Genomic DNA, 8,902 nt, shown 5'->3' with positions numbered 1-8,902 from the left:
CCGACATTGTGCATGCTCTGTTGCCTGTGTCTATGTGCCTGTGGTTCTGTCAGTGTGATCATGTGATGTATCTGACCCCAGGAATGTGTCAATAAAGTTTCCCCTTCCTGGGACAATGAATTCACGGTGTTCTTATTTCAATTTCCAGGAGTGTATATGATGACTTTTGAACATTATTAACGTAAATACATTGTTTGTTCTCTATCAAAATCTTTCATTTGCTAACTATGCCTTTCAGTAGTTAGTGCCTTCAGTAGTTAGAATCTTTTAATCAGCTGGCAGTATTGGCGCACGGTGTTTTGCAGTAGTTTGAGTAACGAAGATTTTTGTGAGGTAAGTGATTCATGAAAGGTATAGATTATTGTTAGTCAGGGCCATTCTTTTGTAGGGATGATTGAAAGTCAGATTTCGTTGCGCTAAAAATATTGTGCGACAGTTTAGTGTTGATCAGAATAAGTAAAGAGAGAAATGTCTGAGTACGTTCAGTTTTGCTCAGCTGTTTGAAAATCAAATAACGTAAGGGGTTTACCAGCACAGTACTTCATTAATTTTTCTAAGGGGAGGTTTCACATGCAGACACAACATTAACTTTAGAATTGTAACTCCACTCAACTACAAACACATGACGGCCCTGAAAAACCTGTGATCAGTCCCGAACGAAAAAAAAAAAGACATGTCAACTTCCCGTAGTTCGCTAATGGAACATATTCTTCGTATGACCAGAAAATCTATAAGCTCTGAACGCTATACTCTGTATAATTAATGAAAACACGTGGAATACCGTATGTCTGACGAACACGTTGTTAGTCGCCAACGAACAATGGACAAAGGAAGATTAAATACTTCAGCACAAAACTGCATAGCAATATGTACATCATGCACAGATTAACTAACTGAACCATTCATTGATTATTTACATTCACTCAGCGCGATCCCTTATGTAATACACGTTCGCTTTATCTCAACAGAAAGCACGGCTTCCTAAGTACCTTTTAATCTAGCAGAATATTAAAATTTGGATCAAGCATTAAGCGCAATTACATTATCTGATCTCCTTCTGTACGACAGTGAATTTACATTGACAAACATTGAACGAAAGTGCATTTTATTCGTGTAAACGAATTCACATGGCCTGAACACAAAGTATTCCCGCAAAAATTGCAAGAACTTTAACTACAAAATGAGACGCATTTATGCCATTAAAATCTGAAATTCCGAAGCCTGAAACTAAAAATGGTTAATTTGAATACTAGCACTCTTTAAGAACATTCAGATACCTTTCTTACATCCATTAGGAGTGACTTACTAACAGGTACTTTTTACCTTGAATCAGAATCTTGGTTCAAACCCGCTACCGTTACCTATCAGTACAAAGTCGTGGTGGGGCAAACGATTGGTCCACAGCCGAGCACAAAAAATGGTTCAAATGGCTCTGAGCACAATGGGACTTAACATCTGTGGTCATCAGTCCCCTAGAACTTAGAACTACTTAAACCTAACTAACCTAAGGACACACACACATCCATGTCTGAGGCAGGATTCGAACCTGCGACCGTAGCGGTCACGTGGTTCCAGACCGAAGTGCCGAGAACCGCAGTGCCACACCACAGTCGAGCAGGCGATGTTAGTCTCTCTGTTCAGTCACCAGTAACCCGAAGATTGGCAAAACTGAATCAGCAGAAAACACATCCCTGCACCGTTTAGAAATACGTTCTGCTGATTATACCGTTCATTCATGTTCACACATAGGATTGGCAAAACAGGGATAATGCTCATACTCTTCAGATACAGGAAAAATACAGAAACACCCCCTTGTTCTCTAAGGTCTGCCACCGTCAAAAGTGAGTAGCTAGATATGATAATAACATAAACAAGGTTAATTATTATGAAAGAGATCTAATGTATCCTTTTCAAGCTGATTGTTACAAGACCTTCAAATCGTCGTCTTACAACCTCGCAAACATTATTTTCTATTTTTAATAGTCATTAGGAGTTTACTGTGAGTTGGAGTTTGATGCTGAATTGTTTTTATTGGTAGGACTGTTAGTCGAGTCAAATAGTAAATAGAACTCGCAAAAACTGGGGTAGAAGATTTAATTGTCTTAACTCATTCATACGATTGGAAAGATTGGAATATGGAGTTGGCTAAACTTCTTGAAGTCAAAAAACTTTGAAAATTTCGAACTGTCTGCAGTTTCCATAAAAAAAGTCAGTTTCTTGTGGTCTTAGAGCTTTGGCATCTCTTTCCTTTTTAAAAGAGCATACAATTCTCTACGAATTCTATTACTACAACATTTTCGTGCACCCAATGCCAAGGGCTCTACAGTTCATTAGAAAATATAAGTTTTCCAATTATTGTACAAAATACCTAGTTTTTACCACTTTTATTTCAGCTTAAGTTTATATAAAAACCAAACTCAGCCCGAACAAGCCATGAAGGTCCAACCTTACCGACCAGCCGGTGTGCCATCCTCAGCCCGCAGGTGTCACTGGAGGCGAATATTTAGGGGCATGTGGTCAGCACACCGCTCTATCGGTCGTATGTAAGATTACGAGACCGCAGCCGCTACTTCTCAATCAGATAGCTCAACAGTTTGCCTCACAAGGGCTGAGAGCACACCGCTTGTCAACAGCGCTCGGCAGACAGGATAGTCACCCATCGAAGATCTAGCCCAGCCCGACAGCGATTAACTTCGGTGGTCTGACGGGAACTGGTGTTACCACTGCGGCAAAGCCATTGGCTTCTGTTTATACAGCAAAAATATATTATGTATCGGAACTGAACCTCACACTTTGGGGATTCAATTACTCCATGGAGTACAATCGCGTGATTCGCGGGCACGTGTACATTACTAGTTGAAGTTAAGCTCCAGGCCATTTTAGCCCACACTCACGTATATTTATAAACCTGCATCGCACACACACACACACACACACACACACACACACACATATATATATATATATATATATATATATATATATATATATATATATATATATATATATATATATATATACTCCTGGAAATGGAAAAAAGAACACATTGACACCGGTGTGTCAGACCCACCATACTTGCTCCGGACACTGCGAGAGGGCTGTACAAGCAATGATCACACGCACGGCACAGCGGACACACCAGGAACCGCGGTGTTGGCCGTCGAATGGCGCTAGCTGCGCAGCATTTGTGCACCGCCGCCGTCAGTGTCAGCCAGTTTGCCGTGGCATACGGAGCTCCATCGCAGTCTTTAACACTGGTAGCATGCCGCGACAGCGTGGACGTGAACCGTATGTGCAGTTGACGGACTTTGAGCGAGGGCGTATAGTGGGCATGTGGGAGGCCGGGTGGACGTACCGCCGAATTGCTCAACACGTGGGGCGTGGGGTCTCCACAGTACATCGATGTTGTCGCCAGTGGTCGGCGGAAGGTGCACGTGCCCGTCGACCTGGGACCGGACCGCAGCGACGCACGGATGCACGCCAAGACCGTAGGATCCTACGCAGTGCCGTAGGGGACCGCACCGCCACTTCCCAGAAAATTAGGGACACTGTTGCTCCTGGGGTATCGGCGAGGACCATTCGCAACCGTCTCCATGAAGCTGGGCTACGGTCCCGCACACCGTTAGGCCGTCTTCCGCTCACGCCCCAACATCGTGCAGCCCGCCTCCAGTGGTGTCGCGACAGGCGTGAATGGAGGGACGAATGGAGACGTGTCGTCTTCAGCGGTGAGAGTCGCTTCTACCTTGGTGCCAATGATGGTCGTATGCGTGTTTGGCGCCGTGCAGGTGAGCGCCACAATCAGGACTGCATACGACCGAGGCACACAGGGCCAACACCCGGCATCATGGTGTGGGGAGCGATCTCCTATACTGGCCGTACACCACTGGTGATCGTCGAGGGGACACTGAATAGTGCACGGTACATCCAAACCGTCATCGAACCCATCGTTCTACCATTCCTAGACCGGCAAGGGAACTTGCTGTTCCAACAGGACAATGCACGTCCGCATGTATCCCGTGCCACCCAACGTGCTCTAGAAGGTGTAAGTCAACTACCCTGGCCAGCAAGATCTCCGGATCTGTCCCCCATTGAGCATGTTTGGGACTGGATGAAGCGTCGTCTCACGCGGTCTGCACGTCCAGCACGAACGCTGGTCCAACTGAGGCGCCAGGTGGAAATGGCATGGCAAGCCATGGGAGAATAGCAGCCTGCATTGCTGCGAAAGGTGGATATACACTGTACTAGTGCCGACATTGTGCATGCTCTGTTGCCTGTGTCTATGTGCCTGTGGTTCTGTCAGTGTGATCATGTGATGCATCTGACCCCAGGAATGTGTCAATAAAGTTTCCCCTTCCTGGGACAATGAATTCACGGTGTTCTTATTTCAATTTCCAGGAGTGTATATATATAGGGTGAGTCACTAACTATTGGCACCTAGAATAACTTCGAAAGTATGATAGTAGCTGCAAAGTCTGTGGGACAGATGTTGCATGGGACAACGGGGGCCACAATATGACGTTGGCTTTTGTTGCTAGGTGGGTTCGCTTCAGAGATATGAAGGTCAACTTTCTTTTCTTAAATGGGATGCTATAGTTTGGTACTTATTTTGTGATAGCAGCTATCGAGAAGAATCCAATGATTCCTAACAGTAAGATCTTTGAAGATCAAAAAGTGGTCATGAACGTCTATTTACAGAAGGTGTTAGAAGTGATGACCATTGGTATCAATGTAGTGCTGCAATCTTCGTATCATGGATTGAGTGATATTCCTTATCACTTCGACACTTATCGAAGCACATCCTCTGACAATTCTCTCTCGCATATCTTCAGGTGTAATTGGAATGTCTTTATAAACAATGACTTTTACGAATCCCGACAAGAAAAAATCCAGAGGTGTCAAGTCTGGTGAACGAGCCGGCCACGACACATCTCCTCCACGTCCAATCCAACGATTTGGAAACTGTCTCTGCAACATTTCTAGCCATCAGCGAGAAATGTGCCGGACACCCATCGTTTTGATACCACATTCTGTTACTTGTTCCCAAAGGTATTTCTTCCAATAACAGACCTAAAGTTTCTTGCAGGAATGTGGTGTACTTCCTACCATTAAGATTTCCTTCGATGAAATAGGGGCGTATCATTCTCCAGAATCCCACACCACACATTCACCGACCACGGTTTTCGGTGTACAACTTGCCGAAGTCAACATTGATTTTCAGTTGCCCAGTAATGCATGTTATGCAAATTAACATTTCCATGGTTCGTGAATGTAGCCTCGTCCGTAAATAAAATCAAATTAATAAATGTGTCATCCCTCTGAATCTGAAGTCGAGCCCATCGGCAGAATTCAATTGGACGTATACAATCCGTACCAGTTAATTCTTAGTGGAGACTGATATGGTAAGGATGATATTTATGGCGATGCAGAACACGAACAACACTACTCTGGCTCATGCCAGATTCCCTTGCGATTTGACGCGAACTAACACAAGGATCTCGAACCACAGTGGCAAGAGTACCAATTTCCGTTTCCTCGTTAGTAACTTTTCTTTGCCGGTTATGTTCCCGATGCGTTAAAGATCTAGTTGTTCTCAATTTACCATACACATATTTACGTACAGGACGTGTAGGGTGAGTACGCTGAGTATATCTTTCAGCGAATAAGTCCCTGACTCTCACTGAATTTCATTGGCATTCTCCGTATATGACCAGCATATCGACTTGGCCTTCAAAGGAATACATCATTCACATTCGTTTGATTCGACGATACTAGTCTTACCGTTCCTAATAGTGTTGTATTGCGAAACCGTCGAATGGTATTGATGTGACAATGGCACGTTAGATGGATACGTCGTATTCGGCGAATATTTATTATTTGCACAATACACGAGAGAGAATTGTCAGAGCATATGCTTCGATAAGTGCCGATGTGATAAGGAATAACACTCAATCCATGATAAGAAGATTGCAGCACTGCATTGATACCAATGGACATCATTGCTAACACCTCCTGTAAATGGACGTTCATGCCACCTTTTTGACCTTCGTTGATCTGCAAAGACCTTACTGTTACACATCACTGGATTCATCTCGATAGCCGCTGTCAGAAAATAAGTACCAAACTATAGCATCCCATTAAAAAAAAAGTTGACCTTCAAATCTCTAAAGCGACCCCACGTAGCAACAAAAAACCAACATCATTATTATGGCCCCCGTTGTCCCATGCAACATTCGTCCCACAAACTTTTCAGCTACTGTCATACTTTCGGAGTTATTCTAGGTGGCAGTAGTTAGTGACCCAACCTATATATATAGTAAATATACGTGAGTTTAACATCAACTACCGATGTACATATGCCCAGGAATCCCGCGATTGGACGCCATGGAGTAATTGAATCCCCAAAGTGTGAGGTTTATTTCCGATACATAATACATTTTTACTATATAAACACAAGCGAACGGCTTTGCCGCAGTGGTAACACCGGTCCCCGTCTCATCACCGAAGTTAAGCGCTGTAGGGCTGGGCTAAGACTTCTATGGGTCACCATCCGGTCTGCCGAGCGCTGTTGACAAGCGCTGTGCTCTCAGCCCTTGTGAGACAAGCTGTTGAGCTAGCTGATTGAGAAGTAGCGGCTCCGGTCTCGTAAACTCACATACGACCGGTAGAGCGGTGTGCTGATCACATGCCCCAAAATATCCGCCTCCAGGCACAATATTTGGAAAAGTTATATTTTTTAATGAACTGTAGAGCCCTCGGTATGGGGTGCACGAAAATGTTGTAGTAATAAAATTCGTAGAGAATTTTACGTCCTTTTAAAATGGAAAAAGGTGCCAAAGCGCTAGGAGCACAAGAAACTGACTTTGTTTTTAGGAAACTGCAGACAGTTCGAAATTTTCAAAGTTTTTTGCCTGCAAGAAGTTTAGCCAACTCCGTATTCAAATCTTTCCAACCGTATGAATGAGTTAAGAAAATTAAATCTTCTATTATTAGCTGAAATATGCAAAATGAAGTAGTTAGCTAATTATACCCGTATATAGAAGCCCTGCTGCACCATTGAAACACAGTTAGCGTTTCCTTAACTAAAAATGCCTTAATATTTATTAAGACTTATCATCACTTCCGGATGCGTAATACTTCTGACAGTTTACTTCAATCTTGTCCGACTTGACATGGATATGTGAGCCACTTCCGACGTTTTGATGGTTCAAGTTCCTCGGTAGAACGTAAAAACCAGTTGCAGATCTTACTTTTTTCATTCACTCGATGACTAATTTCGTGCTGGGAACCATTTTCAAATCATCGCAACACAGTGAAAAGTGGTATTCCCGAAAATGCAAAACCCATATAAAAATGTGCAAACGAACCGTTACAGCGCCTGGTACAGATAATAGCACCCTCGGTACTTGGTGCACAAAATAGTTGTAGTAATCAAATTTGTAGAGAATTTTGCTGTCTTTTAAAAAGGAAATACTTGCAAAAGCACTAGAAGGACAAGAAACATTTTTTTAACTGTAAAATAGTCTTAAATTTTCAAAGTTTTTAGCTACAGAAAGTTTATCCAACACATTGTTTTTGGGAAATACTTGGTTTTCCAATCTTTCAAATTGCAACCATAACAACGAGCTAAAAAACTAAAATCTTTTACCCCACCTTTTGCACGGTAAAGGCTTTTTTCGGACTATCTGAGCGGGCTATGTGTGTTCCGCTGCATTCATCTGTTTGATGCACAGGGTTAAGAGTTCAATTTCTTTACTGGTTTCAGCCTGCATTTCAGGTTGGATGTCTTTTAATCAAATGCAATGGTAAGTGTTCGTTAACTGTCCTACAGATGTATTGTCAGATACAATTAATTATGCCAGATGCGATATCAGATAGAAGAAAAACAAAAATCATATTTTAGACAATGAATTTTCAATGCACATCAGAAAATAATTCTTGATGAAAGGTCTACGAAACCTACGGTAATAATGTGATACCTACCAGATGCAGTATGGTACTAATATGAAAAAGAAAAATTGTAAAATGGTGAAGGTATACTAGCTAAGGACTTAAGCATCTTTTAAGTGGAACTAGTACGTTGTTTGTTGATGGTGAACAGAAGATTTCATTCTCTTGGAATAATTGTGGGACAGTACGTCTTGAAAGGAATTCGCTTAAAATACTGAAATGAATAGCTGAATACTACTGGAACGCTCGGGTTCCACGTCACGACTGATGTAACACTTGCACAGATATTATAAATATAGGAAATTCCTCTCGATTTTTATGACGTTCTTACGAAAAGTGGAGAGTGGCGAGCATTCAGAGAGAACGCACAGAATGGGGGTGAGGGGACCGCGGTTCCAGCGTTGGTTGCTGTGCCTCCCGCCACAGCTCTGAAGACCGCGATTCTGTCGTCTGCAGACGTTCGCGGGAAGGGAGCGACAAACGGCGCTACAACTGTTTTCAGCGATTGAGCCGACGTAGTCTTTCAGAGACGCGGGGGAGGCAGCAACAGCGACTGCGAGCGGACGCCAAAGAGGCTTAGGGCGGCGTGGCGCGGGTCTTTCATGTGTGCCTGCGAGCCCGGGGATTACAGCGTGTGAGCCGGCTCGCTGTACGAGACGGGAAAAAAAATTCTGCCGGCATCCAGAGGCTGACTACGCGCCAACGGCAGACTTAGAGGAGAACTCAGGTGAAAATATGAGGGGAGCGCGCGTGGCCGCTCTTCCCACGGCACTTTTCCGCCCCTTTCCTTTCGTTTGCTCCCTCTCCTCCGGTGCCCGGCCCGTCGGCGGTGCTTGCGCCTGGCTCCTCGCAACCCGCCGGACATCCGCGCCCCGCGGCTACCTAACGCAGGCGAATTAACTCTCTTCTCCGTGCTCAGTCGGGCAACAGGTAAGGCGGCAGCAGAAGCGGCCAC

Source organism: Schistocerca cancellata, chromosome 6 (genome assembly GCF_023864275.1).
Source record: "Schistocerca cancellata isolate TAMUIC-IGC-003103 chromosome 6, iqSchCanc2.1, whole genome shotgun sequence".
Taxonomy (NCBI): domain Eukaryota; kingdom Metazoa; phylum Arthropoda; class Insecta; order Orthoptera; family Acrididae; genus Schistocerca; species Schistocerca cancellata.
Note: the sequence above shows the minus strand (reverse complement) of the source record.